This window comes from Canis lupus, chromosome 19, assembly GCF_003254725.2.
Source record: "Canis lupus dingo isolate Sandy chromosome 19, ASM325472v2, whole genome shotgun sequence".
Taxonomy (NCBI): Eukaryota; Metazoa; Chordata; class Mammalia; order Carnivora; family Canidae; genus Canis; species Canis lupus.
The window spans coordinates 39,551,603-39,557,474 of NC_064261.1; the positions used below are offsets into that span (position 1 = coordinate 39,551,603).

General features: G+C 38.6%; 1 non-coding gene across 1 annotated transcript; it reads right to left on the reverse strand.

Moving 5' to 3' along the window:
* Window positions 1–1,290: 1,290 nt before the first annotated feature.
* Window positions 1,291–1,384, reverse strand: LOC112650066 (small nucleolar SNORD12/SNORD106). Its single transcript, XR_003129925.1, has one exon. It is a non-coding gene; the product is annotated as a small nucleolar SNORD12/SNORD106 (small nucleolar RNA).
* Window positions 1,385–5,872: the final 4,488 nt, after the last annotated feature.

The window sequence follows — 5,872 nt, forward strand, 5'->3', positions numbered from 1 at the left end:
CTACCAAGGCACCCCACATGTCTCCAATTTAAGCTTAGTGAGGAGGGCATATTGAAAGTCAAGATAGGCTGAAAGCCAGGCCTTTTGTGCCAAACAGTCAAGTTGTAAATGTGATGCATTTAAATATGAAATTTAAATGTGAAATGTAAATGTGAAAAGTTATTGAGGGAAATTAAAAGTGCTACTCCAGTGAACACTTAAATGATAAGTAAGCAGAACAGCCTTATTGCTCATATGGATAAAGTTTTAGTGGTATTGACAGATCAAAGCAATCACATTTCCTTAACCAAAGCTTAAACAAGGGCAAGGCTCTAGGACTCTTCAATTCTTAGAGAGGTAAGGATGCTACAGAAGAAAAGTTGGGAGCAAGCAGAGGTTGATTCACGAGGTGTAAGGAAAGAGGCCATCTCTTTAACATAAAAGAGCAAGGTGAAGCAGCAAGTACTGACGTAGAAGCTGCAGCAAGTTATATAAAACATTGAGCTAAGATAACTACTGAAGTTGACAACACTAAACAGATTTTCAATGTAGACAAAATAGTCTTCTATTGAAAGAAGACACCTCTAGGAATTTCAGAGCTAGGGAGAAGTCAATGCCTGGCCCCAAAGCTTCAAAGGACAGGCTGACTCTCTTGGTAGGGGCAAATGTAACTGGTGACTTAAAGCATTGGGTGATGCAGCTACTAGGATAGGCTCCATCCTAGAACCCTTACAAATTATGCTCAACCTCTGTCTGTGGTCCATAAACAACAAAGCCTGGATGAGAGCACATCTATTTTCAACATGGCTTACTATTTTAAGCCCACTATTGAGACCAACTGTTCAGAATAAGAGATTCCTTTAAAAATGTTACTGCTCATTGACAATGCTGCTTGTCACCCAAGAGCTCTGATGGAGATGTGCAATGAGATGAATGTTTTTGTCTGCTACCAGAACATCCATTCCATAGCCCATGGATCAATGGGTAATTTTGACTTTCAAGTCTTATTCTTTAAGAAATACCTTTCATAAGGCTACAGCTGCTATATTTAGTGATTCCTCTGATGGATCTGGGCAAAGACAATTGAAAACCTTCTAAAAAGGATTCACCATTCCAGATGCCATTAAGAACATTCATGATTCATGGGAGGGGTCAAAATATGATGAACAAGAGTTTGGAAGAAGTTGATCCCAGCCCTCATGGATGACTTTGAAAGACTCAAACTTCATTAAAGGAAATGGTAAGAGAACTAGAATTAGAAGTGGAAACTGGAGGTGGCTGAATTGCTGCCTTTTTTTTTCCCCCTTTCTTTCCAATGCATCAGAAAAAACACTGGCTAATGGTTCAGCTAGATCAATAAGGTTAATCTAATGGGGAAAAAAGTTATGTTATCAGCTGTGTTTGTTATTGCTTCTACCTTATGATAAAAATTTAATGGATAAGGAGTTCCTTCTTATGGATGAGCAAAGAAAATGGTTTCTTGAGATGGAATATGCCCAGTGAAGATGCTGTGAAGTTTGTTGAAATGACAACAAAGGATTTAAAATATTATATTAATTTGTTGATAAAGCAATGGCAGGGTTCCAGAAGATTTCAATTTCGAAAGAGGTTCAATTGTGGATAAAATGCTACCAGTGTCACATGCTACAGAGAAATCATTCACAAAGGAGTCAATTGATGTAGCAAACTTCATTGTGGTCTTATTTTAGGAAATTGCCACAGTCACCCCCAACTTTTAGCAATTACCACTGTGATCAGTCAGCAGCTCTCAACATTGGGACAAGACCCTCTATCAGCAACAAGATTATGACTGGCTGATAATGGTTAGCATTCATTAGCAACAAAGTGCTTTTATTTATTATTATTTTTAAAGATTTATTTATTTATCTTAGAGAAAGAGAGAGAGAGAGAGAGGGAGAGAAAGAGCATGGGGAGGGGCAGAGGGAGAGAAAAACTTTAGCAGACTCCTCGCTAAGCTCAGCCTGATGCAGGGCTTGATCTGATGACCCGGAGATCATGACCTGAGCTGAAACCAAGAGTTGGATGCTTAACCAACTGCGCCACCCAGAGGCCCTAGCAAGGATGTACTTTTAAATTAAGGGATGAACATTTTTTTTTTTAAAAGAAAATAATGCTGGGACGCCCAGATGGCTCAGAGGTTTAGCGCCGCCTTCAGCCCTGGAGTCCTGGGATTGAGTCCCAGGTCAGGTTCCCTGTATGGAGCCTGCTTCTCCTTCTGCCTGTGTCTCTGCCTCTCTCTTTCTGTGCCTCTCATGAGTAAATAAATAAAATCTTAAAGAAAAAATTATGGCATTGCATACTTAAGAGACTATAGTATAAACAACTTCTATATGCACTGAGAAACCAAAAAAACTCATTTGATTTGCTTTTAGATATTCACTTTATTGTGGTGGTCTCGAAATGATTTGTAGTATCTCCAAGGTATGCCTGTAGTTAACTTGAAAACTATTTCAGTAAAGATCTAAACTAGAAAAATGGATTAACTCTTTTGAAGCTGAAATAATCCATCAGTATATGTAATCTTATTTTTCATGATTTAAAAAAAATTTCATTTATTTATTCATGAGACACAGAGAGAGAGAGAGAGGAGAGAGAGAGAGAGAGAGAGAGAGAGAGAGAGAGAGAGGCAGAGACACAGGCAGAGGGAGAAGCAGGCTCCATGCAGGAAGCTTGATGTGGGACTTGATCCCGGGTCTCTGATCAGGCCCTGGGCTGAAGGCGGCGCTAAACCGCTGAGCCACCTGGGCTGCCCCTTAATCTACTTTTTAAAAGCAGATTAGGAAAAAGGCATAGGGTTAAAAATGATGTACTGTTTATATCTGTTCAGACCTCTCTGAGTGCATACACATATTTGGATAGGTACATGTAATTTTCCGTGAATAGTGTGACATGGTGTCTAGGTTAGGGTCCTGGTGGGAAACACATGGCACACTCAGGAGTGCTATGCTTGAAGATAGCTTTGTGAAGAGGTCATAAACAAAGCTTTGGGAAGCTTTAAAGAAAACCACAAGGGATGGTAATGTACCCTACTAGAACTAATGAGTATAGGAAGCTATTACCACCTCTAGACCTGAAGGGGCAAAGAGAGACAGTAGTAACTGGAACTTGAGAAGCTGTGGCTATACAGGAGCTGAGACTTTTGCTTAGTGCAAGGTGTGGCCTTCAGGAGAGGAGGACAGAAATCCCAAAATGTGGCTCAGCAGAGAAGGAAAATAAATATCCTGACTTTTCTCTTCTCCTTGCATTCGATCTCCTGTTAATGCTTTCCAAAGACCAAATCCAATTAGAAGCTATTGAGAAGGGAGGGCAATTGATGCAGTCTATAGAAGTTGGACTCCCAGAGAAGGGGGAAAACAAAGAATGCCCAGCTCTCATACAGAGCTTTCAATAACAAGGACTACACATACATGAAGTCCTAGCTTTGCATGGTTCAGATATACACAGCTTTCAGTTACTACTGTTCCGTTAAATTACACGTCTTTGAACAACATGGTTCAAATTCCAGTTATCATGGCATATTAACAATGAGTAATTGCATAAAATACAAACTTCACTGTTAGCTTTCCAGTCTACAAATCACTCTGCAAATAATAAATGTTCATCATATTTGTAACCAATCATGTCACTTCTTTCAAAGCTTGCCAGTGGTTACTGCATGTTGTTCAGTTCATACATGTTGTTCAGTTCATTTTTTTTTTTTTAAAAGCTAGGTGCATTTCTTTACTGCATTCCTACCCCCCCCCCCGCACATATTCCCATATCACCCTCCCTTCTTCCTTGCTGCCAGTATGAAGGGAGCCAGGGAAGACAAGGGGAGGGGCGCTTGCAGCCCTCGGACAGCAACAACAGATACAGCAAAGTATATAGTTGTGTTGCCTCCTTGTCCCCATTAATGAACCCATGTGACTTTTTAGAAAAGCAGGTAATTCAAAGAGGGAACTGGCCAACAAAGATGAAAGTAATGCAAATAAAAACAGAAAAGAATATTTTAACAGTCTAAATATTTCCAGATATGTCAATTATATCTCAATAAAGCTGGAAGAATTAAAAATCCCTTCCCCCTTAAAAAACACCTTCCAGAGCTTGCAGGAGCTTGTCTGCTGAAAAATAAGTTTTATATGACTCATATATAGTAATATACTATACAGAAACATTTACTTCAAAGGAAAAAAAGAATTAGAAGTCCTGAACTCATGTTTCAGCCTGAGTTAACAAAGTTTTATTTCATAAAGTGCTCTTAGCTATAAGTTACAAAGAAAAAAGAAATCCAAAGTACAGGAAGTTATGCAATCCAAGAGATAGTCCAAGGCAAAAGCCTCAAAACAAATTTGACTCTATCCCAGAACTCATGCAATAGCCAGAGAGAACTTCCTATGGAGCCTGCTATCCTCAGCCACTGTAAAAGCCAACTGGCCAACAATTCAGTATGAAAACTACTGAGCTAGAAGGTAGCATTTACTCATTATTCATATATTATTTTCTTCTTTCACATTATAATCATCCTCCTCAAGATGGTCCATGGTGAGAGGGCACCTGGGTGGCTCAGTCCATTAAGCATCTGCCTTTGGCTCAGGTCATGATCCTGGGGTCCTGGGATCGAGCCCCGCATTGGGCTCCCTGCTCAGTGGGGAGTCTGCTTCTCCCTACTCCTACTCCTACTCTCTCAAATAAATAAATAAATCTAAAAAAAAAAAAAAAGGTCCATGGGGTTTACATGTGATAACTCCTTTTATGTCAAGAACAAAACCAAAATAAAATCAGGCAAAAATAATTTTGTAGGATAGTATGATAAAGCATTTATTGGAAGCATAAATGATGGCATAATTCTCACCAAAGAATATATGAACAAAAATGGGCACAAATGAGGTAAGAACTAATTAGAAATTTTAGAAATGAAAAAGTCACTAAAAATATGCAATAAATGGGGTTAATTTTAGATCAAGCATATTTGAAGAGTAATTAAATAAATTAGAAGACCATGTTGAAAGCCTCAGAAGAACACAGAACACAAAGATGAAAAATATGAGAAAGGTTAGAGACCCAACAGTAGAGTTAGAGGCCCAAATTTAGCAAATTGGAGTTAAAAAAATGGAGCAAATGGTAAGAAGCAATATTGAAGATACACTTGCTGAGAATTTTTCATACTGAAAAACAGATGTGGGTCTTTGACAAAAAGCATATTCATTACTGAGCAAGATGAATAACTGTCAAACAGATGACAAATTGGTAGAATATCAAAGATAAAGAGGCAACTTAAAAGCTGCCAAGGAAAGAGGACAGATTATCTACAAAGGAAAAACAACTATACTGACAGTAAACTGTTCATAAACAGCAAGAGAATTTTTAAAAATTTCATTTATTTATTCACGAGAGACACAGAGAGAGAGGCAGAGACATATGCAGAGGGAGAAGCAGGCTCCCTGTGGGGAGCCTGATGAGGCACTAGATCCCAGGACCCTGGGAGCGAAAGCAGATGGCTCAACCACTGAGCCACTCAGGCACCCTGACAGCAGAGAATTTAATGGTGCTAAGGGAAAGATAACTGCCAACCTGGAATTTTATACTGAGTCCAAATATCATTCAAGAGGACAGGACACATTAATGTTTATAATCATTAATCAACAGGCTCTAACTTAAAGAAATACTAAAGGGGGAACTACAGAGAGAAAAATGAACACAGATGAAATGTACAGATAAAAGATGTCACAAAAGTTGATAAAAAAAAGTCAGTATATCAACTAGACTATAAGAAAGAAAACTGAAACTTAGTCTTAGCAAACTAGGGGAAAAAACCTTAAAGAAAGCATAAGGAAGGAAAATGATATAAGAGCAGAAATTAAAAAACAAACAAGAAAACATAAAGAGGATCAAT